At 42.3% G+C, this 27,521-nt stretch overlaps 1 long non-coding RNA gene across 1 annotated transcript in view; it reads left to right on the top strand.

The window, feature by feature from the left end:
- LOC114022352 overlaps positions 1–26,685 on the top strand; it is a 34,625-nt gene extending 7,940 nt beyond the window's left edge. The window contains exons 3-4 of the long non-coding RNA XR_006289754.1: positions 23,081–23,162; positions 26,075–26,685. This is a non-coding gene — a long non-coding RNA (uncharacterized LOC114022352). The remainder of the gene's footprint in view (positions 1–23,080; positions 23,163–26,074) is intronic.
- Positions 26,686–27,521: the final 836 nt, after the last annotated feature.

Below are 27,521 nucleotides of genomic sequence, written 5' to 3'. Positions count from 1 at the left end.
GCTCTCACTTCTACCGTACTTGCTTGTCTAGCAGCAGCTGAGGTCTAACCAGCCCTACGGCTTGCATATCTAGTCAAGAAGTGGCAGCAGCATCCCTCAGACAGAGGGGCTGGTATTATCCTTACTGTATCTTACAGTTGCTTCACCCAATCAGCCATCACCACCACAGTCTTATTTGGCCTTCAACCAAGTCTCCCAATACTGAGTACTGCAATTGACTGCTCAGGCTCAGTCAGCTCAGATGGAGATATAAAGCTGACGTGGGTGCCAATGTGATACCACATGGTGGAATTTCTGTGGTTTTGGTTTGCTTTTTTTAAAACCTAGAAAATTACATACAAAAAATTGGGTTATAAAGCATTAAGGTTGCAAAGTCAAACACTCAAAAGTTAGGAAATGCCAAAATTAGGTTGCCTCTGCAACCTCAGTTCAGCACCCTTGTGCATATAAATTATAATACAGTCTTTGATAACGTGATCACATAATATTTTTTCACAGGATCCCCATCTTATTTAAGAAGAACTGAAAGTATATTAGTACGTAAGCCAGCAGTTCTCAACACACAGGCCACATGCAGCCCAATTAGCACACAGCTGTGGCCCAGCTGTGTGCTAAAGGCCGCACGGCAGGGTCTGGGTGCCTGGCTGCCCAATGTGGCAGGGTCCAAGCTACCCAGCAGGGGCAGGGGCAGGGCTGCTGCCTGGCCCCACAGGGCCTGGGATCGGGGCTGCTGGCCCTGCTGCACGGCTGGGTCCAGGGTTGGGGAATCTACCTAATTTTCTTCTTTGAGAGGGTTATTTGCCTAGTGGATAGGGGAGAAGCAAGAAACATGACATATCTTGATTTTAGTGAGGATTTTGACAGCCCCACATGACATTCTCATAAGCAAGCTAGGGAAATGTGGTCTAGATGAAATCATTATAAGGTGAGTGCACAACTGGTTGTGGAAGACCTTACTCAAAGACTAGTTATCAGTGGTTTTCTGTCAAATTGTAGGGTATGTCTAGGGGGCTCTGCAGGGGGGTCAGTCCTGGGTCTGATACTATTCAGTACTTTCATTAATGACTAGGATAACGGAGTGGAGAGAATGAAATTTGTGGATGATAGCAAGCTGGGAGGCATCGCAAGCACTTTGGAGGACAGAATTGGAATTTAAAATGATCTTGGGAAATTGATTTTAGAAATCACCAAGATGAAATTCAAAAGAGACAAGAATTTAACTTCAGAAGGAAAAATCAAATGTACAACTTCAAAATGGGGAGTAACTGGCTAAGTAGTAGTATTGCTGAAAAGGATCTTGGAGTTTTAGTGTATCACAAGTTGAATATAAGTCAACAATGTGATGCAGTTGTGAAAAAGGCTAATATCATTCTGTGGTGTATTAACGGAAATGTCATATGTAAAACATGGGAGGTAAATGTCCTGCTCTACTTAGCAATAGTGAGGCCTCAGCTGGAGTACTGTGTCAAGTCCGGGCACCCCACTTTAGGAAAGGTGTGGATAAATTGGACAGAGTCCAGAGGAGAGGAACAAAAATGATAAAAGGTTAGAACAGTGTCTCTCAACCTTTCTGGCCTATACTGCTTACAGGAGTCTGATTTGTCTTGTGTATCCCCAAGTTCACTTAAAAACTACTTGCTTACAAAATCAGACATAAAAATGCAGAAGTGTCACAGTACGCTATTACTGAAAAATTGCTTACTTTCTCATTTTTACGATATAACTATAAATCAACTGGAATATAAATATTGTACTTACATTTCAAAGTATAGTATGTAGAGCAGTATAAACAAGTCATTATCTGTATGAAACTTTAGTTTGTACTGACTTTGCTAGTGCTTTTGATGTAGCCTGTTGTAAAACTAGGCAAATATCTAGATGAGTTGATTTACCCCCTGGAAGATCTCTACTTACCCCCATGGGTACACATACCTCTGGTTGAGAACCACTGGTTTAGAAAACTTTACCTATGAGGAAAAGTTAAAAAACTGGGCATATTTAGTCTTGAGAAAAGAAGACTGGGGGTGGAGGGGGGATAATAGTCTTCCAATATGTTAAGGCCTGTTATAGAAAGGATGGCGATCAATTGTCGATTATATCCTCTAATGGTAGGAAAAGGAGTAATGGGCTTAATCTGGAGCCAGGGAGATTGAGACCATGTCTGTACTATAGAGTTAGGTCAACTTAAGTTACGTCAACGATTATAAACTGCTGTAATTACATTGCTTATGTATGTTCACACAATGCTTGTTGTGTTGGCGGATTTTGTCCACAGTTGGTGCTCTAGCACTGACAGAGAGAGCAGTGTACCATGGGTAGCTAGCCCACTGTGCAAATTGCCACCTTCTTCTGCTAGGAGTTCTGGGAATGGATCGCAGTGCATCATGGGGGTGGGATCACCGCTCCATGATGCAGTTTTGTCCGTCCCATAAGTCCAAGGGCTTCGGGCTGCGTTGCGCGCCGCTTTTGAACTGCCCTGTAAACTTTGCCCCTGCCATCTCCGCTTGAAAGCATAGATCCTACATTGCTCCCCACTCTTGCGATAAGCATTATGAACACAACGCAGCTGATCCTGCAGTATTTCGTGAGCTGCAAATCTGAACAGGAATCCATGGTCCCTTCCCTGCTGTGTGGAAAGAAACAATTCAAGATTGATGATGGCATTCACAGAGCAGCTGTACACGGTGGACTGTCGCTATTGGGCTTGGGAAACAAGCACCGAGTGGTGGGATCAGATTGTGATGCAGGTATGGGATGATGAGAGATGGCAGAACTTTCATATGTGCAAAGCCACCTTTCGTGAACTCCGTATGGAGCTCTCCTTCACCTTTTAGCTCAAGGACACCAAAATGAGAGCTGCCCTCCTGGTGGAAAAGTGTGGGGCGATCACTGTGTGGAAGCTGGCAACTCCAGACTGCTACCGGTCAGTCATGAATAAGTTTGGAGTTGGGAAGTCCACCATGGGGTTGCAGTGATGCAAGTGTGCAGGGCCATTAATCGCCTCCTGCTACGAAGGACTTCGACTCTGGGTAATGTGTGGGAAATAATGAATGACTTTGCGGCAATGGGATTCCCTAACTGTGGCGGGGCAATAGATTGCACGCATATCCCAATTTTGGCCTCAGACCATCTTGCAATGGAGTACATCAATAGGAAGGCTACTTTCATATAGTATTGCAGATGCTGTTGGATCACTGGGGTTGTTTCACTGACATCAACGCAGGGTAGCCAGGAAAGGTGCATAACACACCCATCTTCAGGAACACTGCCCTGTATAGAAAACTGCATGCAGGGACTTTCTTTCCAGACCAGATGTTTCCAATGTGGGATGTGGAAATTCCCATAGTGATCCTGTGAGACTCAACCTATCCCTTACTCATGTGGCTCATGAAGCCATACACTGGAAACCTTGACAGCAGCAAGGAGCACTTCAGCAACAGACTCAGCAGGTGCAGATTGACCATAGAACGTGTGTTGGGCAGATTAAAGGGTTGCTGGTGGTGCCTTTTAGGAAGGTTAGACCCCATTGAGGAAAATATTCTCATGGTCATAGCAGCCTGCTGTGCTCTGCATAACATTTGTAAAGCCGGGGGGGAAAGTTATCCCAGGGGCAGAGCTTTGAGGTGGATCGCCTGGCAGCTGATTTTGAGCAGCCAGACACCAAGGGTATTAGAAGAACTTAATGTGGGGAAGGGGAGGCTATTCAAATCAGGGAGAGTTGAAGCAGCATTTTGACAATGAGTCCCAGTAATGTGTCCTTCTGTAATGAATTGAGACAGACATTGTTTACTTGCCACATTGAATGACCCCTGTAATAATTCCTGCCTGAGTGCTAATTGTAGTCTGCAAATGTGATGGTTGCCACTGTGCATGAATTTCTGTTGCAACCACCTGTGTAGGTCACAAGTAAAGAATCACTGTCTTTGTAATACTATATTTTTCTTAAATAGCAATACACAGATTAACATTTCTTACAAGGGACATGCCAGTGAGCAGCACTCTCTGAAGTGAGGATCTCACCGCTGTGTGTAAGTCCAGCTGTCGTTATGGAAAAATGTTCCTGGGGTCGAGTGTGATGGGCTGGGAACGTGAGAGGAATGTGTAGGGGTGGTTTGGGGAGGGCAAGGAAGGCAATTCTGTATGGGCTGCAGTGCAGTCAAGGACCTCAGCATCTCTGTTTGGTCCTCCGTGACCTTTATCATCCGCTCCTGGTCCTCTATTATCTGCTTCTGCCCGTCTCCTTTCCTGGTTATCCATTTCTCGTTTTTCGTTTGTCTCTCTCCATGCTCTGTGCTCGCTATCGGCTTGGTCTGACAATTGCAGGACTTCATGAAACATGTCCTCTTTACTCCCCCTTTTATGTCTCCTAATCTGATGGAGGCGCTCTGCCAATGTATAGGAGCTGTCCCTCAAGGGCACATCTGCAGAAGCAAAAGAAACAATACACAGAGTCAGCATTGTGTGCACTCTCAGTCTTGAATCATAAAAGTTTCATCCACCTCTTTCTCACCTTCACTTGGCAAGCACGCAGCACGACCAGAGCACTGAATATGGTGCATTCGGCCTGTCGGTGGGGTGCAAGATGGGACAAAGGGTCTGGGTGGTTTCAGAAGGGGATCAATAGAAGCACCTAGGGACAGTATTCTGAATACTGGCACCGTTTTCCACAGTCGGGGGCGATCAAAGCTGAAATCACACTACTGAGGGTAACTGAAGATGCAAGGGTGCATCTCCTGCAGTCGTGCGTGTTCAGACAGGGTCCGTATGCTGCTTGCCTGTGTGCTACTTTGGTTCCTGCAGAAGTAATTGCCAGTTAGCAGAGCAAAGTTTACTACAATGGGGGAAGAAACAAAGCAACTCTGCCAAGGAACCTTTGGCAGAGAATTGCAGAGTATCTCCTAGAGATCTCTATGGAGGATTCCTGGGAGATTTTGGTGTGCATTAACAAACTTTTCCGCAGGGCTCTCACTTCGTAGCTGCACAGGGGAATGCAAAGCAGATGCAAACAGTACCTAGTGTCATTAATTTTGATCCGTTCTCCCATGTGCACCATGTAACAAAATAAAGGACATCTCTAACTCATAACCATGCACCATCAAAACAAAATGAGTACTTACTGGAGCTTCCGTGTCCTGCTTTAGGCACACCAGAGCTGGACTATTGGGACTGGCTAGACCCCTCCGGAGTCCAAAAGAGGTCCTGGCTCACGATGCCACTAGATGAGCCTGTCGCCTGCCCCACATCTTCCTCCAAATCGTCCACCACTTTGTCCTTGGAGTTGACTCTGCTGGCTGCTGCCTCCAGTCTTCCGAAGTATCCATGGGGCTCTTGGCAGTGAAGGCAGGGTCACCACCAAGGACGACGTGCAGCTCCTTGTAGAAGCTGCATGTTTTCGGCACTGCACCAAAGCATCGGTTAGCCTCCCTTGCCTTCTGGCATCTGCCTCAGCTCCTTGGTCTTAGCACAACACTGCTGCATATCTCTTTCATGCCCCTTCTCATCCATGCCATGAGCAATCTGCTTGGGGATGTTAAAGTTCCTGTGGCTGGATCAGAGCTGCAACTGCACGGTTTCCTCTCCCACAGACCCAACAGATCCAGCAACTCCGGCGTACTCCAGGTGGGAGTGTTTGTGCTGCGGAAAGCCAGCATGGTCAGCTGGGAAGATGCAATGTGTGCTGTCCACATCAAACAAACGAAGTGGAATTTCAAAAATTCCCAGGGTTTAAAGGGGGAGAGGCACATACCTGTGTTCCTGGCTGCAGGGCAGAAACTGCTTACCAGAGCTGTCATGATAGGTACTGTTGGACACCTCCTGAAGGCTTCTTAGGGTAACATAAGCAAGCATAGTGTCTATCCTGGTACTGTGTTGCTCTAACTTTGTTGCAAAAACTGCTATGCCGCTCATCTAGGTGGTTTTATTATGTCGGTGTAGCAGGAGAGTTAAATCATGGGGAGGAGCATTGTTGCGTATGTACACCTCCACTGTTTTGTTGACAAAACTGTGTAGTATAGACAGGGCCTTTGGTTAGCTATTAGAAAAAATATTCTAACTATAAGTGTAGTTAAGTTCTGGAATAGGCTTCCAGTGGAAGCTGTGGAATGCCCGTCATTATAGGTTTAGTAGGAACAGGTTATACAAACACCTGCCAGGGATAGTCTAGGTTTACGTGGCCCTGCCCCAGCAAAGGGGGTTGGACTTTTAACTTCTTCAGGTCTCTTTCATCCCTACATTTCTGTGATTCAATGCAGAGCATAGACATGCTTAGGTGAAGTATCAAGATTGTCTAGTGAAGGAAGCTGTTGTCTACAGGACTCCCCGCTCATTCATTGCAGAAGTGCGAAAGTGTATATTGAATTGAACAATGAGGAATAAACAAAATATTGATGTTCATTGAGAACCTTCCCTCCTGTGCACTAAATGAGTAGGAGGCATCCTGTGGAAAATATAGTATGTGATCATGGAATTAAATACTGTACCAAATTCATACATGCAAGAGGGCTGAATTAAGATTGTAGAGGCAACCTTAACTCTGGCATTTCCTAACTTTTGAATGCTTGACTTTGCAATCTTAATGTTCTTTTAATGTCATTTTGTGTGTGCAACAGACATAAATAAGAGTAATGGAAGGGAAAAATTGAGGGACATGACTAATGTAGATGAAATGGGTCAGATTTGCACCATCGTAGTGATGTAAATCCAATTATTTCAATTCAGCTACTCTGGATTTTCACCAATGTATTTATATTCAAAGGCCTTATGCTTAGCTAAGCCCAGTGCCACCATCATCCACAACCTTTGTGATAACCTGATATGTGTCTCAACAAGCATATGCTAATTGTAGCCATTACCCTCCACACTGCTGCTCATTGAATTTTTGTGGCAAGGGCCCTTCAACCATATTTGAGTATTATTGCTGAAGTGGTGGCAGCCCATCTCAGTGAAGAGCATACCACCATTCAGTTCTGGCAGGAGTCTTCCAAGGCTTGCTTCTAAAATGGATAATCCTGCCCCCGATTAGGATAGTTCAGGCAAAGGTGGTGTGCCAGTAGTACCCTTTTGGATGAGACCTCCAGGAAATGGCTACTTCCTATCCCCCTTCTACCCTTGTCTTGATTATACTGGCTTTCTCAGATCTTCTCTACCAGGGTTCTGTTTACTTTATAAACCCCATCATCCTTTCACTCTCACCTGTTTTTTGCAGGGTTTCCTCAGGAGTTGGCAGCATATAATTCTCAGATTCAGTGCCAGCCCACCCCCTACATGCAAAGTTGTGGCATATTATTTCTAACTGAAACATACCTAAAGCTCTCTCTTCAAATGCCTACTCTGGTCTGCTTATTTAGATTTCTTGCTACTGGAGCATTGTTACATGTAAGCTCCTGTGGTCCATTCTCCAGTCACTTCTGCTTACAGGAATCCTTTCAAAGCTGTGGATTTGAATTCTCACACACATACTTTACATTGTCTGTTTCTCTTCATTAGAGGGGCCTAGGCATTTGGCCTGTGGCTCCCCTCAATAGTTACTTTTAGTTTTATAGGAACTCATCGGGTCTCCCTTTGAGCCCTTAGGGACAATGGGTTTAAAATTCCTGATCCTTGAGGTCATAATTTTGATGGTTTTGATAATGGCCAAGAGAGTTGGGGAATTATGGAACTTCCATTGACTCTCTTTATCTTTAGTTTTTCTGTGTGTCAGCAGTTTTCCATTTACCCCTGATTTCTTTCTAAAGTTCGTGACCATATGTGCCTTCCTGGCTTTTTTTCTGAACCCTGAATCACCTGAGGAATGATGGTTACATTCACACACATATGGGTATCATGCAAGCTTTGAGGCTTTATTGGCATAGAACCAACAACTTTTGTCAATGTACACTTTTATCTGTCTGCTTTGATGGACCTACTGGCAATAAAATTGGGAAGGCCTTCCTCTGTAGATGGTTATGATGCTAAACAAGCACATCTGAAGTCCATCTGTCTTTTAAACTTTGCTGTAAAGTGTCATGCAACCTTCTAGAAAAAAATCTTGTTTTTAAAAAACGCAGTCATTTGAGCACAAAGGCAGTTGAACTCTCTCTCCCCCAAATAGTGCTTCAGAAGGGATGACAGGACTTACTGTGGGCATGAGGAGCGCTGAATGACTGTAAAGATACAAGGTCTATGCATGGCAGGGTTGGAATCTGCAGCTGCTTTGCTAATGTGTTCTGAAAATATATATTATGCAGTCGTAATTGCTGCAGGTATTTCATCTGCTAAAATAATGCTGTATTGCCTTTTAGGAAGCTTAGAAAGGTAATGAACACATTACGCTTCATTTTCCTTCTTTTATATTTTTTATAGTTGAGTTTAGATTGCAAAGACGATGAGACTTTTTGGCTTGGAGCCAGATTCTAATAGAATCACAGTGTGGAATAGATCAAGACTTAATTTAGTCTGGCCTCTAGTGATGTGAACAGATTCTCCTCTAATGTCATCTCTTTGTTCCCGAGATAGAATAATAGCTATTTCTATTTATATCTCATTTTCAAGGCATAAAATTACTATGTTAATATTAAAAATGGAAAAAATGTGTAGGAGGAAGGTAGTGTCCTTGTTATATTTGACTCCTTTCTGACAAACTTAGATCAGGGATTTGATTCTCTTCTGATACTCTTGAAAAAAAGTGCAAGTGAGAGAAGACTCAGGCATGAGGCTTGTACATTGCAAGCTCTAAGAGGTTGGAAGAAGCAGTGTTTTTTGTTGAATTTCACAAGGCAAAGGCAGGTTAGCCTCGGGACTTATGCCACTCCATAGTAAATATTACGTGTCTTTCTTTAAAAAAAGAAAAAAAAAAAAGAAGACAATGACAGGTTTTGATGACAAGAGAGACCCACTCTGTCATTGAAATCTACTTAGATACTAGGATCTCATTGTGCCCTGCTTGTGTACAGGGGTGCAAGGAGCTTCACAGAGAAGTTTAAAAACTTTTTTCCCCCATCTAGGATCATGACTTTGCACTCTGTTTTGTTTATTCACCCCAACAGTAGGTGTTAGCTATTCTTTTCTGTAGTGTCAGTGGATCTGCTTCTGGGTTTGTTTTGTGTATGTAATCTGCATTTTAAAGTCTCATAACATCTTGAATCCATTTCAGGAGATGAAAGAGATAACTAAAGTATTTGTGGTAGGCAGATGCTCCTGTATTTTGCATGCAGAGAGCTTCTAAGCACTGTCAACTTGACAAATTAATTTAGTTGTAAATGTATCCCTTGTTTACTTTAACAACTGAGTGTACTAGTATTCCAAACTGTGTGTTCCATTTCTACAGTGAAACATGTAGACTCACTGGGAAGAGGGCTGCATATTTATTCATTGCATATATAGTATATGTCTGTCTTAATGCTCTCAGAAATGATTAGCCTTAAATTTGCTGCCATAAATCAGGGAATAGCTATAGAGCCCTCCTTTCCCTAACCTATGCAACTCATTGTAAATATCCCATTCCTTCAACTTCAGCAAACTTATTTTTAAAAATATCTAGTGCAGGTGTTCTGTCAGCTCTAGTGACATTAGTATTGTTACATACACCCCTCTTGCACTAGAGAGTCCCCAAGTTGGTAAGAGACTTCTGCACAGGTGCGGTGTCTTAAGTCCCTGCGATCAAGGCATGAGGTCTTGTGATTCCAGACAAATACTATGCTAAGTGATATGTGTGACAGGTTGTCACCCCTGGCTTGCAGTCTGGGAGCTGTGGGAACCGCTGGGCTCCTCTAACCACTGTTGGGTTGGCCCTGCTCACACTGCTTGGGGACACAGTCAGCCTAACCCAGGCCCTGTTATCACCCAACCCAACAACAGATGGTGCCACACACACTAACTGAGCTACCTGAGAGAGTTGACCTATGCCACTCAAATACATGCAGCAGACAGCAGCCAATTTCCCAGCTTTCCAGACTCTCACCCACCACTGGAGTATAAACCCAAAATTATACCGTTTTCTGCTGCACAGGGAACTGTACAGCGTGAGCTCATAAAATTCACCCCCTCCCTCAATGTCGAAAGGAATATGCAATAGCCTTTGCTCTGAGTTATGATTCCCACACACTTCACTTCAACTTACTGGTTTAAACAAAGCAAAAACGAGTTTATTAACTACAAAAGATAGGTTTTAAGTGATAGCAAACAGATCAAAGCAGATTACCTAGCAAATAAACAAAAAACGCAAACTAAGCTTAATATACTAAATCGATTGGATATGAGTAGCAGATTCTCACCCTAAGAGATGATACAAGCAGGCTACAGATTGTTAAGGGGCAAACTTCACTTGCTTTACCACTTGGAATCTCCAGGTGTTTCATTCACAGGCTAGAAGTCCCTTTAGCCTGGGTCCAGCACTTCCCCCAGTTCAGTCTTCGTTCCTCAGGTGTTTCCCGGAGTCTTCTTGGGTGGGGATTGAAGAATCCCAGATAATGTCACTCCCTGCCTTATGTAGCTTTTGCATAGGGCGGGAACTCTTTGTTTCAAAGCTTGGTTCCCAGACCAGTCTGTGGAAAAATACTGACATCCCAAGATGGAGTCCAGCATTATGTGGTCTGATCATATGTCCTTGTAGAGTCATAGCAGCCATTACTTGGAGGCTGCCTGTAGCATTTGCAGAAAGGCTCCCCAGATGGGAGATAAGCTTCTCCTAAAGTCTATTGTTTTTTCCTAATTGACCATTGCCCTGAATAGGCCCTTCCCCACCCACTATCTAGACTGACTTGTCTAGTGGGTGTTACCCAGGTGTAACTACATTTGAAATACAGATACATAGTCAATATTCGTAACTTCAGATACAAAAATGATACGTGCATACAAATAGGATAATCATATTCAGCAAATCATAACTTTTCCAATGACACCTCACATTACTTGTCTTGCATAAAATACATTATAATTGTCAATCATATCATAATATCACTGCAAAGTGTATGGGGTGCAGTGTCACAATATGTACAGGAGCTTATAGGAGGAGATTTTAAAAGGTGCTATAAAACACATAATCAAACTATGAAAATCAGTATAACATTCCATGCATGAACCACCATAAAAATTTTATTGTCCCTCAATGACTTAATACAGAATGGGGAAAAATCTCTGCCAAGGTACAATTTAGAAGATGTCATTTTATCTCCAGGAAAAGATCTTCTCAAGGACCTGGACTAATGACAGAGTGCAGGCTCACTGCCTAAATAAATAGCCTTCATATTCTATTTGGCTAATAATAATTAAGGCTATGTTTTAGTCACAGGTATTTTTAGTAAAAGTCATGGACAGGTCATGGGCAGTAAACAAAAATTCACAGCCTGTGACCTGTCCATGACTTTTAGTATATACCCCAACTAAAACTGCGGGGAGGATGGTCCGGGACCCCTGCTGGTCCTGGCGGGGGTGGCGGACAGCAGCGCACGGCTGGCATGCCTGCTGGCGCACGTGGGGGGGGGGTGGTTGGCAGGGGTGGCAGGCTTCCTACCGCACGCTACTGCCGCCATAAGCGCCGGCTTCGCAGCTCCCATTGGCCGGGAACCACAGCCAGTGGGAGCTGCGGGAACAGCGCCTGCGGGCGCGGGGCCTTCTGGCCCCTCCACCTCAGAACCGCAGGGACATACCAGTGGGAGCCAGGGAACCCCCCTGAGGACAGTACTGCCCTGCATTCCAACCTCCTGCCCCTAGCCTCCTCCCACACCTAAACTGCTGCTGCTGCCTAGCTCGGGCAGTCCCTGAGCCAGCTCCAGCCACTGCAGAAGTCACAGCGGTCAAGTAAAGTCACGGAATCCGTGATTTCCATGACAGACATGCAGCCTTAATAATAATTCATTAAAATATATTGACATCACATTGCTATAACGTATCAACAACTCAGCCTCATATATGACTAGTAGAAAAGAAACAAAGAACATAAGAAATTTTAGGAATAGGAAGAGGCCATCCAGACCCAGTATTCCTGCCATTTTTTTTAGTTACTGTAATTATAAATCCTCCTTGCTTTTTTCACCATTCCCCTTAAATCTTTTATTTTCGGGACACAAATTAGTGAATCTTTCACTTTCCCCCGTAACTTTTTCCCATATGTTTATTACTCTTTGCATTAACCAGCTTTTCCCAAATCTATTCTTAGCTTGCTAATGTTTTTTATTTGTGTACCCTTACAAGCCTGTGGACTTCTTACCATAGTAACCAAGTCAAGCCCAGTTCTGCTGTCAGTGATAACCATCATCAATAATAGCATAATTTGGTTCCATATCTCTATTAACTGTATCATTTTCTTTTGTAATATGGAATATTTGTAAGAGATCACTTTCAAGTCTTCTCTTTACCAGTAAGAATTAATAGTCTATATTCTTCAAATTTAGGTTCTTGGGACAGAAACCTCAACTGCACCACGCTCACATTTGGTACACGTAGGGTAGAGGGGGAAAGAGGGTGGCTCTAATCCATTGTGGTTCCTGGCTGGCCCCAGGATCTTCACAGTGGAAAGGTGATTTTTTCTGTTGGTTCTCTACTTAAAATTATGCTGCATAATTATAAGTTTGGGTCATTTTGTGTTTCTTGGTGAAGTTTCTCAAATTTTGTTTCAGAAATCGGTGGAACTTGAGACATATTTACTTCAAACTTCTGTTCCTGAAGCTGCTGGCTTTCACTAGGCACTCTTGAAAGCATTACTACTATAAGAAATCCCTTATAGGTTTGGTATTTCCCATTGAACAAATACTTCTGTAATTTCACGATTATTTTTTGAAGCCCTGGTAATATCATGCACAATGATTTCTGAGATCTGGCTTCCACTGATTTACAGTCTAATTTATGACTGGTTTCAGAGTAGCAGCCGTCTTAGTCTATATTTGCAAAAAGAAAAGGAGTACTTGTGGCACTTTAGAGACTAACAGATTTATTTGAGCATAAGCTTTCGTGAGCTACAGCTCACTTCATCGGGTGCATGTAGCTCATGAAAGCTTATGCTCAAATAAATTTGTTAGTCTCTAAGGTGCCACAAGTACTTCTCTTCTTTTAATCTAATTTATGTCTCAACCACTTTCTGCCTATAAACACATTCACAACCAAAATTGCCAACATTTATTTTTTCAATCTGAGCTTAGTTCTGCTGTGTGTTAGCATATGACATTGATTGATCTTCTTGTAGATACAAGCTGGGAACTGTCCTATCAAGCTTTTACACTCTGTATTAATCTCAAAATATTTCAGTATTGTGACTTCTGTGACAAACTTTTTAAATTCTCAGTGTTTTTCTTGCCAGGTAGCATTGCCATTCTGTTCTGTCTTCAAGCAGCATTCTGAATAGAGAACTTAATTATTAGGAATAATTTTCTTATACATATTAACATGCCCCAAAATCGCTGTTAGACTTTCTTGTTTTTGGATCTTACCTTTTGTGCAATTGCCTCCATCTTTCTTTGATTGCTGCACATGTCCAAAATAATCAGCCTCATTCAGACCAATCTGGCATTTGTTCCTGTTCAGTTAAAGGTTTTTTTTCTTTGAATAACTTTACTTGGTTTCTTATTGTGGTGTTGACCATTTTCAGTATGTTTCAGGCCTAAGATTGTCAAGTTGCCTGGGGGTTTCCATGAACTTCAGGTTATCCATACTGAGCTCCAATCTAGTTGTGTTGCTGTCATGGCACTGACCACATTGCTGGCTCTCCTGGGGGAACTGCAGCAGCACCAGTGTAACTGCTTCATAGTGAGACTGTTTTCCTGCTGAGAGGAATGCTGCTGGTCTACTCTTGACCCAGAAAAATAGTCATGACGACTACCTCACTACTGGTGACGGCCCTGAGGATTCGGGTCTGAGGATACCTTCCTCATTTTTACCATGTTTAAAAGGCATGAAATACACAAAAAATCCCCAAAAGTGCTGACAAAGAAGGTAGGATTGGGGATTGTAAGAATGAGGCCAGAACTATATTTTGATTTTTAAAAATTCCAGGTGCTGTCAAATATTTTTTTCACCAAAAAGGCTGGAAGATAATTTGCTACAGTTTGGGGCTGATTCATATCAGTTAAAAATACCAAAACCTTTAAAAAAAGGAGTTTCTTCTGAATGCTCATGTGCAAACTTGTCTTCTGAGCATTGGACTGGTACAGGCAGCCAAGGATTAAGTGTAAAATTATTTCATATGGTGCTTTGCTGTAAACAACAAAGCAGAAAGTAAAACCAAGATTTTATTACTGGTTTACTCATTGCATATAACTTTCAGAATTCCCAGACCAATCTATTGTTGCTTCTCATGTGAACTGAAGAAAGTTGAAAATTTGGCTTGTATATGACATATGCTAAGGTCTTATTTTCCAGAGGAACCTACCTCAGGCACCAGGCCCACTGACCTCATCTCCTTATCTGGAGAAGAGCAGCAGTAGGCAGTAAAGAGGGGATACTATGGAAATCTCCAAACCCTTGAAGATTAATAGAAAGATTTTTTTGCTTAATATGATCAGAAGCTGAGCTAGGTGACAATGTTGTTTAAAAAAAACTATCCACATTCTGGAATTTTTCACTCTATGTTTACTCTGTTTGCAAGTGACTAAAGTGAGATGGATTCATTGCCACAAGTCTATTTGAACACCATCTAAGATGGAAGGATAGTTTGTCACGCAAAATGGATCAGTTCCTACAAATATTAATCTCTATATACCTCCACAAATAGTCTACATAATTTCCCTGGGCATGAGCGAATTCATAACATCTGTACTGTACAGGACTTTTCAAACAAGATGAAGTAAAATTAAATTGAACTTCAAATAAAGCTAATGCTAAGCTTACTGCTTTGTGAGCTAATACAGCAGCAGTCCCTAACTTCTGTCTGGCACACACTCTTCAGTGCTGCAGGAGTCAAATGTGTGTCCTTGGAAAAATCCTGCCATTTCCAACGTGGGTCCCCTACATTTAAAACTTCTGCAGGTATTCTGGAGTTCTTTAACAAAAGCTGTTGCTCAGGTGACTAATTTAAAAGTTAAGGAGAGTTATAATTGGGAAATGGTGAGCAGTGCTGTTCTTAGGGCCAAATTTGATTCTTGCAGCCTGCAGACTTCAGAGCTGGGGAACTTGATGGAGTCTGTATATGAGTGTCTTCAAACTGTGAGTAACTCACAGGATGAAATAAACTGAAATGTCTTATCTTAAACTTGTTTCAGCCATATTTACTGAACAAAAGAAAACACCCTTTCAGATTTTTAGTTCTGTTTTACTCTGATCTTTATACCATTACAATTCAGTGCCACCAGGTATAGTTTTACTTACTCTTCATCTGTACTCATTTAATAAAGCCAACGTCAGTATTTTTAGTCACTGGGGTCTTGTAAATGAGAGACTTCAATGGAGCTAAGCCAGTTCACACAAGCTGAGGATCTGGCCTTTTGTCATATTAGCATTTCTGAAGTTCACCCTAGTTCTCAAACGTGCTACAAACAGGCTTAACAGAGGCATATACATCAGATACAGACACGACGGCTCAGTCTTCAATCTTATAAGGCTAAAAGCAAAAACAAAAGTAACAGAACTACTAATAAGAGAAGCACTCTTTGCGGATAATTGTGCCCTCCTAGCATAAACAGAGGGACGTCTCCAGTGCATCATGGATCGCTTCGCTGAAGCATCACAATTATTTGGCCTCAAAATCAGCCTGGAGAAAACTGTGGTGTTGCATCAGTCATCTTCACCACTCCATGCCATATCCCCCCGCATCTCCCTTAGTGGAATCCAACTAAAGCAAGCTGACAGTTTTACTTATCTCGGCAGTGACATCTCCAATGATGGATCTCTTGACAAAGGAATCATGAACAGGATACAGAAAGCTTCTCAGTCATTCGGAAAGCTCCATAACAAAGTCCTGAAATCCCACAACATAACCCTCTTAACAAAAATAAAACTACAATGCTTTTGTGCTCACATCTCTCCTCTATGGCTGTGAGACATGGACACCATACAAATGGTGCATTAAAAAGCTAGAGGCCTTCCATATGCGCGCCATTATGGGGATCCGCTGGCAAGACAAAGTTACCAACCTGGAGGTTCTCCAAAAGTCAAATGCTACAAGCATCGAGGCCATTCTAATAAAAGCTCAAGTACATTGGGTTGGACACATCATTAGGATGCCTGAACAGCAACTTCCCAGAAAACTTTTCTATGGAGAATTGGCACAAGGACACCGGAATCAATGCCGCCCCAGGAAGCACTTCAAGGACAGCATCGAGAACAGCATACACTTTGGTGTAATAAAACCAGTTGATCTTGAGAAAGCTGCATCAAATAGATCAGCATGGTGACACAACACTCAGAGCTTTCCAATCCTTTGAAGAAGCCAGAAATAAACTGTTAGCTGCAAGAGGAAAGCGTCATACCACTGCTGTAGCTACCAAGACGCTCACCAATGACTTTGTCTGCCCGACTCATGTGTGTCATGCTTTAGACTTCAGCGTCACTCCAGTTCCACAAAAAGAGATGATGACATTTTCATGCTGTTGAACCGACAGACTACGTGAGAGATTTCTGAAGTTCAGTGGTGGAACATGACTGCCTTTCTTCCCCATCATCAAGAACAATTTTCTAATTATCATAATAGATTATTACAGTGGAGCAGGGGTGGCCAACCTGTGGCTCCGGAGCCACACGTGGCTCTTCAGAAGTTAATATGCAGCTCCTTGTATAGGCACCGACTCCGGGGATGGAGCTACAGGCGCCAACTTTCCAATGTGCCGGGAGGTGCTCACTGCTCAACCCCTGGCTCTGCCACGGGCCCTGCCCCTACTCCACCCCTTCCCGCCCGCTCCCCTGAGCCTGCTGTGCCCTCACTCCTTCCCCTTCCCCCTCAGAGCCTCCTCCATGCCATGAAACGGCTGATTGGGAGCTGTGGGGAGGGAGGGGAAGACGCTGATCATCGGGGCTGCTGGTGGGTGGAAGGTGCTGGGAGCGGGAGGGAGCTGATGAGCAGGCTTCTGACGTATTACTATGGCTCTTTGGCAATGTACATTGATAAATTCTGGCTCCTTCTCAAGCTCGGGTTGGCCACCCCTGCAGTAGAGTCTAGAAGCCCTAATCAGGATTGACCTGCATTTATGCAGGATCCTGTAGAGAGAGTAGGAGGATAGCTCTTGCCATAAAGAGTTTACAACCTAAATTTAGGTCAAGATGCTAGAGTGGATATAACAAACAGTTGGAAGGAACTGGGGAGGGAGGATAAGGTAAGCAGCAGAAAGAGCATGCATCATTCAGAGATCAGCTTTGTGAATAGCTAGAATTTTTTTGTTAAAGGTTTCTTTAATTAAAATATATAAATAATAGCCGAATAACAGAAATCCCTGCAAGTCTACACTAACAGATGATGATTTACATTTGGCATCATGGCAAACACAGGTCTTGAGAGAGGCTTTAAAGGAGTATAGAGAAGTGGCATTACAGACCAGCTCAGGGAAGGTGTTCTATGCATAAGGAGCAGCATGGAAGAAAGTGAGACTGGCAGAGTGAAGGGGGCAGGGGGTGACGAGTTACAAGGGTAGATAAGTAGGAAGGGGCTAGATTACATGTGGACCTTAAAGTAAAGGACTAGAAGCTTGTATTTGATGTAGTAAATGAGGGGGAGTCAGTGGAGAGCTGAGGGGACTGACATGATCAGTGGAATTGGCAAGGAAAGCGTTTGTTTTTAATAGCAGCATTTTGTGTATGGACCTGAGTGAACAAACTAGTGTCAGGAAGGGCAGTGGTAGTGCAGAAAAGAGATGCTAAGGGCCTGGCAAGAGGTTTCAGTGGTGTGGACCAAGGAAAAGTCAGACTTAGAAAATGTTGGAGAGGATGAAACTGCAGGATTTGAATGTGGTCCGGATGTGCAGGTTTAAAAAAGAGGCAGTCCAAAATAACACCTGAGTTATGTGCCTGAGTGGCAAGCAGGATTGAGCTGCCATCAGTGGCAGAAGATAGATGGAAAAGGGAGGACTTGGGAGAGAAGATGAGCTTGTTTTTGGCCATCCTAATTTTAAATTTAGGGCAAGATGTCAGGAACACAGGCTGAAATGTGGGACTGGATGTAAATCAGGAGCAGAGGTAGATTTGTGAGCCATTGGCAAAAGCTAGTAGTTCAGGCTATATGAGTAGATGAGGTAATCCCGAGATAGGGTGTAAATAGCAAAGAGGAGTGACTCCTCTGGGATTAGAACCCCACCAAAAGAGGATGAGGACCACAGAAATGTGACAACGAAGGAACAACCAGAGAAGAAGGAAGAATACAAGGAGGGGCAAGATTCACAAAAGCCAAAAGAGGGAGATTTTTAAAAGGAGGGTATGATTGACTGTGTCAAAGGTCGCTGAGCAATCAAGGAGGAAGAGGCCAGGAAATGGCAATTGGAGACCTTGGTAAGAATAGTTTCAGCAAATTTGAGGGGTCAGGAACCAGGTGAGTGGGGAATCAAGCACAGAGCTGGGAAGGGAGAGCAAGCAGTTGTTAATGGTGCACTCAGTGAGCTGAGAGAGATTGAGGAAAAAGAGAAGGAAAGTGGGGAACAAGGAAGGTCATGAGGCAGAAGGAGTAAGGGTCACTGGAATAGGTGGAGGACTTAGAGGAGAGGAGGTGAGAAACCTCAGCATCAGTGATGGGAAAGATAAGATAGAATGGAAGGAGGAAGAGAGAGTAAGAAGGTCACAATGAATTTCTCTGAAATATTTGGCAGTATTCTGTATGGAGAGGCAGGTGGGTGCTGGAAGTGTGGTGAGTTTATGGAGGAAGTCAAAGGTGGCAAAGAGGTGGCTGGAATTTTTGTCTTGGGAGTCAAAGAGAGTGGAGAATTAGAGCTGTGAGAGCAGGAAAATTGCAGAGCTGAAGGAGGAGTGAACCAATATATAGTGGCGGAAGTCCATGTGATCATGAGATTGTCTTTGGAGAAACTCTGAAGCCTGGGAGTAGGAGGGGAGGAAGACAATTATGGGAATGAGCCAGCCTGGAGGATTTGAGAGGCAGACTTTATACTGAGAGAATCTTGTGGTGGTGTTCTGTATATGCCCCAACTGTGACAGAAAATAAATTGTATGATTCATTATTTGAGGAATAGTATGTGATCATGTAGGTGTACATTAAAATACGCTCTCTGAATAGCTGCCAGTATATTCTGGTTCTTCTGATCTCTCTCTCTCTCTCTGTTTTTAACTGCACATTCTTTCTGTGGAATGCAATAAAATTTTCTAAGGGAGTTCAATTCCTTCCTTCCTGTGTACAGATTTACGTGCACTTCTCTAAAGAGCTCTTTTTGTTATCTGCAAAGAAAGTGATACATATCCCTGGTTCTGAGCATTTACTGTCCTAAAGCAGTACAGATGATGTCCTCACCAAACTCAAATAAGACATCAGCATATCATCTATGACTGATAGATGCAGTGGGTTTGTAGTTAGAAGATTTTTACATTGAGGTGTTCCCTTTACTAACATGACAGTCACAGGGATCAGGAAAATCCTTCTCTGGCAGATGCTGCATACAACAATTCTGCAAGCTGGTAATCCCGTTGCTGACTGCAGTGCATCTGACAGAAAATGATTAAGGCAAGATGCACAAAGTACCGAGTTCAAAAAGTCTCATTAGTTCTAGCTTGTAATATGCTGAGAGAAATAGAGGGACATTTCATACAACCATGATTGCTTTAAGAATAATTTTGCAGCTTTAACACTGCTCTGGAAAATAATGGATTTCCATATGAATTTTAAAAGTACACCACATTGTTAAGGAGTACAAAAGTGTGACTAATTCACTTTTCCAAAACAAAAAAATAGAAATGATACAAAGATGTGCAATTGCATATTATCTCAAATGAATTGCATGTGAAGAACATTAAGAGCAAATAGGTTTTTTCCTTTTATTTGTGTGGGTCATATGTTACCACCCTTGAGACATTGTTGATTTGAAGTACATTTTTCAGAGGTTTGAATTCCATTTAACAATGTGTCTTTAAGAGTGGCAGGGAGGGCAGAAGCATGGGTGATAGTTCAGACTGAGCAGACTTCCTAGCTGTGCTAGTTTAAGATATGTGAAAAGATGTTTTTCTGGAAACCTGGAAAGTACTGCAGGAGTTTAAGAGAATAAGGCTTCAAAATAAAAGACAATATCTATTACATGTCCTAAGTGGTCTTGAATGATGGGCATTAGTTACAAAAGAAGAGGACCATTCCTGAAAATATGGGAGAAGTGTGGCAAGACTAAGGGGAATACAGAAAGCAATATTGGATGTTAAGAGATTATTTCTGGTGAGATGAAGAGGACGAGTGAATAGAAAATCCATAGCTGATAGAGGGGAAGGTGTCATGTAAGGAGACAGGACACATTCATAAAATAGTTCAACAACAGTCTTTTAAATATCTGAGCAAGGGGAGTTCACACCATCTGTACCTTGAAGTTTCTAGGGCAGATACTGTGTTGTGTCTTCTGAGAGGGAGAGAGAGAGAGTGCACAGAAGTCACATTGTGGGGAAGGGGTGATAAAATGGCTTTACACCATCCATATACTGACTGACTGCCCCCAAGGGCTGCTCTAAATTAAGGCAGTGTCCCTAGGATGCCTATGGATTTCTCTTCAGCCCAGAATCCTCCGTAGCATTCAGCATTACAGGCACGCCACTTCCCACTCTTATCCTCCCCGTCTCACATACTGCTATGCCACAATCTATTACAAGGTGATTAAGTTCACAAAACTCATCAGGAGATAAGAGACCATGAGTTGCACAATCAGAACTAAAATGCAAATTTAATTTCTGGGATTTAGCATTCCTGAAATAAGTATCTCACTCACATAGAAACCTATAAAGCTATCAAATCTGCTGGGTGGTGGGAGAGGGAAGAGAAAAAAATACATTATGATTGTGGTTTGTGAGGTGCTCAGATACAGTGGTGATAGGTGTCATTTTAAACCTTAAAAAGAGAGAAGGGTTCCATATAGCATACGGGGCCCTAGAGAGAAAGAGATTACAAACAGGAAATATTCAGAATAGTAGGATAACGGTCACAGTTTTATAACTTTTTTCATACTGGTCCATCTTATCCACTAGGTACTATGTTTCATGGGGGAAGGACACATTAATAATATGCCACATCTACAATGTGTGTTTCAGAGGGCTTCTAAAGGACTTTAAAATTAAGGAGTCATATACTACTTGCAAGAAGCCATACTAAAGTAAATTTTAGTAAGCAGTGTTGATGAAGGGATCGGGCAAAATTCAGCAAGAGACTGTTGTGGCTTATTGCTTTACTGAATCAAATAAAACTTTATTGCTATTGGTCTGTAAAATATGTTAAAATTATTAATAAAAAGCTTTCTACAGAGAAGAAAATTAACAGGTATAGAATGAGTGGGGAAAAAAACAAGAACAAAACAAGTTAAAGTCTGAAGTGACCCACGCTAATGACCAAGGAGTTTGTGCAAAAGATTTAAGAATTATTTAATTAATTGTTTTAGAGAAACAAACAAGCAGCTCCATAGAGCTAATTGTTTTATTAATTAGGAAGGCAATATAAAGCACACTCAGTCAGAACATCCTAACTGAAAAAATACCATCTATATCAGCAGCTGATGAGTAGAACTTCATACTTGAGAGGAAATGAATGAAACAATTTCATTTTATTTTACCTGGCTTAAGTGTTATTTTCTGTCCTTGAATTAGCAAAACTAATCACACTAAATAAAAACTGTTTCTGGTAAAAGAGGAAAAGAACCATGTACCACTACAGGGGCTGGAACCTGGGGGATCTGATTTCTAAATCGCTTTATCTATCTAGGTATTTATACTAAGCTGATCACTGTAAGCCATTTTGCACTGGCTTCAAGAGGGGTAATTTCAGCAGAATCTGAACTGAAAGGGAAGCGTTGTCTTTATTTTCATAGAGACTGAATATAAAGATAAGCATTCTGGGAAGAAGTAGTTCTGGATAATTACAAAATAGAACATTCTTTTGTAGAATTATCAATTGCTATGCACACATTTTATTTTCCTTATCTGTTCTCAGTAAAGTTAGTACAAATGGGTGGATGGAGATACCTGTATTCTTGCTAGTCCTTTTAGGGTATGTCTATGCTGCAATTAAAAACCTATGGCTGGCCTGTGCCAGCTGACTCAGGCTTGCAGGGCCCAGGCTGTGGGTCTCTTTAATTGCAGTGTGAACTTCTGGGCTCAGCCTAGAGCCTGGGCTCTGGGACCTTCCCACCTTTCAGGGTCCTAGAGCCCAGGCTCCAGGCTGAGCCAGGAAGTCTATACTGCAGTTAAACAGCTGCTTAGCTCAAGCCCTCCAAGCCTGAGTCAACTGGCATGAGCCAGCTGCAAATGTCTAAATGTAGTGTAGACATACCCTTAGATAACTGTGGTAACAGTTAAAGAATCTGGGAAATTGGAAAAGCAGTTTTGATCATTCTGTTCCTTTAAATTTTACATATATTCCACTTTAATTGTCCATCACATACCTCTCAAAGATCCCAGAGAATTTTGACATGGATTCAAGCTTAGCAGCCTCATATTGCATAGCGATATTACCATATGTATATTATGGGTTTTTTTCAGAAAGGCACATTAATCTTAAAAATTAATAAAATTAACTTTTAAGCAAGATTAAGTATATCCATTCCATTTAGAGGAAGCAATGCCATCTTATCCAGTTTAGACTACAAAGAAGTTTATTATTCATAATTTGCTTTGGGAGGCAATGTTTCCTAGGAGGTAGAGCACAGGACTGGGACTCAGGGCACATGAGTTGTCTATTCCCAGCTCTGCCACTGGCCTGCTGGGTCACCTTGGGCAAGATACTTTACCTCCCTGTGCTTCAGTTTCCTCATCTATAAAATGGGGATAGTACTGAGCTCCTTTGTAAACACCTTTGAAATATATGGATCAAAAGTGCTATGTAAGAGCCAGGAATCATCATTATCATTATTATTTGTTATTCAGTTTGCACTTGATTGAATAACTTGTGAATCAGTGTCAGATTGTCACATGGTTAAAATCTGTATCAAACTTCACGTTTTCTGTAGAACAGTACAAAATTACTCCAGTAGCCTCAGACTAGATTTCTCTCTGTCATTTCTTACAGGACTACATAAACTGTGATCTGCAAGAGCATTTACACCAATTACAAAGCCATTGAGAAATCAGAGCACAAGAAGCTGTTTAAGGTACATGGAAATATTTTTGAAATACATGGAAAAATGGAAATATTTTAAAGTAAATAGTATAGTTAATATTTGGAACAAATTGCTAGTATGTAGATTTTAAGTATGTACAAAATGCTCTATTTAATAACAGTAAATGCTAACTGCTTTGTATGTTCCAGGAGTTTTATAAACATTAGCTAATTAATAAGCTTCTAACTTATTGAACATGGGGTAGATTCTCTGCCTGGCTGTGCTCTCTTTCCAGGCAGAGAAAGAGAGTGCAAAAAGGGAGAACACTTTCAGCAACCCCCAGCTGGAAATCCTCAGTAGATACAAAATTTGTGTAATCTGGATTGGGCTGCAGTCATGGGTGGGGAGGAACATGGCCAGAGCACACTGCATACCAGAGGTGAAACCCTGCAAGTTTTGCCTTTAACTTCAGGGGGGCCAGGATTTCATCCCAAGTATCTTGAGCTGATGGACAGTCCTTTGGGACTGGACAGAGAATCAGGGAGTCACTCCTAGTACTCTGACAGTCTCCCTTCTCTCTGCCCTGTCAAACAAAAATTGGTTGAAGTAGAGAATCTGGTCTGGTATGTTTTTAATGTGCATGTTCTTGATTCATTCTGGAGTCACACACACAAGTTACTTAACTATAAACAGGATTATTGAAAAGACAAAACACAAAAGGGGAAGACACCAATTTCCCCTAAAGCCTTGCTGAAAAATCTTTTATGAGGACATTTAGGTTGTATATATGACATATCACAGCCCTTCTGTTTTCTGTGATGCCAGATGTATATCTATATTGCCAGACTCCTGCAGGAATTCAGTAAGTGGCCAATGTTTGGATAAGTGGATAAAGACTTGCTCAGGCTACATCATTTATTTATATGTGAAATAAAATGATGTTTCTATCATATATTATTGCTATATTTAAGCACATCTACGTATATGACCAAATCACATACATAGCCAAGTTTAGGGGGGAAAAGGCATAATATGGAATATGTAGAACCCACTGTGTTTTACATATGATGTACCTGCATATAATATGCCAAAATTGCTTCTCAAAGAAACAGTACTTTAAAAGGTTCAATATATTAATCATCCTTCAGTGTTCATTTTTCTTTAGTTTCAGTCCTGTAAATATCAGGAAACCTTATAAGCAGCTGGAGTTAGGATTTTATTCTAGAAGTGTCCTGGACATTTATTGTTCCAAAGTTACGCTATGTCTATGTCCATTCAGACACTGAGGGGCGTGGTGTGTGGAACCCATCTTTATGATATTCCGATACATTTTACAGAAATAAAAGCAGATTATTCTTATGAACAGTTGGCACCAATCACACCCACCCCTAGGTAACCTTCATTGCCAAACAATGTTCCAAAAGAGGAAATTTATTACAGCACCTATTTAGGTATTCTAACATCATTCCGTCAAGGCCATAAAGTGATTTACATGGACCAATGTATTACCTCTGCTTTTAGACAAAATGAGTTTATTATGATTAATGATTTTACCATGACTATAAGAGGAACTTAAAATGACGTAGCCATTTACAATAAAATGACCTATATTTTTACATTCTTTCTCCTTATTCTTTTCATTTCATTTATTGAAGAAATAAACTATTTTACAGTAAGATATGCAAAGAATGATTTACCACTGAAACAAGGTTAATATACTCTTACCATAGTTGTACGATGACTGAGTAAGCAGTACTATAAGAGAAAAAGAGAAAAACTTTAGCTTAAATTTCAAAGTTCTGTAAAATCAGGCATAGGCAGAATGGAGCTTATTATATGATGTGATGATAAGTATGATGAAGGTGTTTAAAAACATTTGGGATTCACAGATGTATTAGAAAGAGAACAAAAAGGAAATAATCCCTTCTGATATATACTTAATATTACACCTGTTACTTTTTAAGTCTTCCAAGTGACTGAATGCTTGGTCTATCTTCATGCTCAGATGCCATCCGTCTATCTGGCTTTAGAGGTAGAGACGATGAGAAGGGGTCAAAAAGGTCATCTGTTACTTAGGACAGTACTTGTAATAAAGTCCTCACACTCAAGAGAATTGGTTTTATTCTACTTTATATGATATTTCCAAATTTACTGCAACAGTAGCAGAACAAGATGTTTGTTTCATAAAGGATTAGAGCGTCTACTAAGAAACCAGCAAAAGACCTTACAGGCTGAAGATTAAAGTTCCCGAATAAGGACTTATCATTTTGGTTTGGACTGAATCTGGTGGATATAAGAATGTTTGAAAGAAAAACTATTCCAGTATATTTTGGACTAATGGAAGAGTCTAATGGAAGACTATGGAATTGCCAAATGGACTCTGCAGTTTATTGCTATGTAGATTTCTTAACTAATAGAACATTTTAGTATGTTTAGAGTCAGACATTGCTTGATTTAGTCAGTTTGTCAATGAGGTGATGAGTTTAGCACAATAAGAATTCAAGAACTCATTTTATTTTATGGTTACACAATTGATTTGTGGTTACTTTTGTGTTGCTACCAATTGTGTTTTAATATCACTCAGAATGTATAAAATCAATATCAAAATGGCCCTTTGTAGTTAATAAGTGCTTACACAGAGTCTATAAGTGAAAGCGTGGCTCTGTTGATGTCAACAAGAAAATTTCCATTGACTGCAATGGGACCAAGTTTTACCCTGGATGCATTCTTGGTGTGGACAGGCTATCATAACAGTGCCTGCTTCTTTTTGTTTTTGCTTACCTGTTAGAGCAACTTCCTTTAGATATCAGTTCTGCTTCGATGTGGGCATTTGCAATTACCAGTAGTGTATACAAGGTCTAGGTGCAGTGCTTACTTCTTGATACTACAGTTACCAAGAACCATTTTGAGAGTAGTTAGCAGGAGGTGAACATTCATGTCCACATTGTCCATTTTTTTTGAAGGCTGACTGGATACGTATGGCATCACAGAAACTTGGTGGGGTAAGTCACATGATTGGAATATCGGTATAGAAGGGTACAGCTTCTTCAGGAAGCACAGGCAGAGAAAAAAGCATGGATGTGTTGCCTTGTATATCAAAGATGATAGTAGGACCTGTTGAAAGTCTCTGGGTAAGGATAAAATGGGGAAGAAGAAGAAAAAGGGTGATGTCATATAGGAGTCTACTGTAGACCTCCTGACCAGGAAGAAGAGGTGGATGAGACTTTTTTTTTTTTTTTTAATACAACTAACAAAATCATCCAAAACCCAGGACTTGGTGGTGAGGGGGGACTTCATCTACCCAGACATCTGTTGGGAAAATAATACATCAGGACACAGATTATCCAACAAGTTCTTGGAATGTGTTGTAGATTATTTTTTATTACAAAAGGTAGAGAAAGCAATTAGGGGAGATGTGCTCTTGATTAGGTTCTGACAAATAGAGGAACTAGATAAGATTCTGAAGGTGGAAGGCAGGTTGGGTGAAAGTGATCATGAAATGATAGAGTTCATGATTCCAAGGCAGTGGTTTTCAAACTTTTTTTCTGGGGACCCAGTTGAAGAAAATTGTTGATGCCTGTGACCCAACAGAGCTGGGGATGAGGGGTATGGAGTGTGGGAGGGGCTCAGGGCTGGGGCAGAGGGTTGGAGTGCAGGCTGTGGGGGTGGGGCTGGAAATGAGGGGTGTAGGAGGGGGCTCTGGGTTTGGACAGGGGAGGGTGGGAGGGAGTCAGGGCTCTGGGGTGGGGCCAGGGATGAGGGGTTTGGGGTGCAGGAGGAGCTCTGGGTTTGGGGGGGCTCAGGGCTGGGCTGTGGGAGGGGGTCAGGGCTCTGGGTGCAGGCTCTGGGGTGGGGCCAGGGATGAGGGGTGTGGGGTGGATGAGGGGCTCTGGGTTTGGGGGGGCTCAGGGCTGGGGGTACAGGAGGGGGTCAGGGCTCTGGGCTGGGGCCAGGGATGAGGGGTTTGGGTGCAGGAAGGGGTTCCAGGTTTGGGAGGGCTCAGGGCTGGGACAGGGGATTGGGGTTGGGGTGCGGGCTTACCTCCGGTGGCTCCCGGAGTGGGGGTGCAGAGGCAGGCTTCCCGGAACCAGCCAGCAGCAAGTCTGGCTCCTAGGCGGAGGCGCGCAAGTGACTTCGCGTGACTTTCACCCGCAGGCACTGCCCCCCGACCCCAGTGCTCGGTGCGGGGACAGTGTGCGGAGCCCCGTGGCCGCCCCACCTAGGAGCTGGAGCTGCTGCTGGCTGCTTCCAGGGTGCAGCGCGGTGTTGGAGCAGGTAGGCACTAGCTGGCCTTAGCTTGGCAGCACCGCCAACAGGACTTTTAACATCCCGGTTGGCGGTGCTGACCAGAGAGACCCAGTGCCTGACATGCTGTGACCCAGTACTGGGTCACGACCCAAATTTTGAAAA

The sequence above is a fragment of the Chelonia mydas genome, chromosome 3 (assembly GCF_015237465.2).
Source record: "Chelonia mydas isolate rCheMyd1 chromosome 3, rCheMyd1.pri.v2, whole genome shotgun sequence".
Classification (NCBI taxonomy): domain Eukaryota; kingdom Metazoa; phylum Chordata; order Testudines; family Cheloniidae; genus Chelonia; species Chelonia mydas.
Note: the sequence above shows the minus strand (reverse complement) of the source record. Positions and strands in the feature narration are given on the sequence as shown.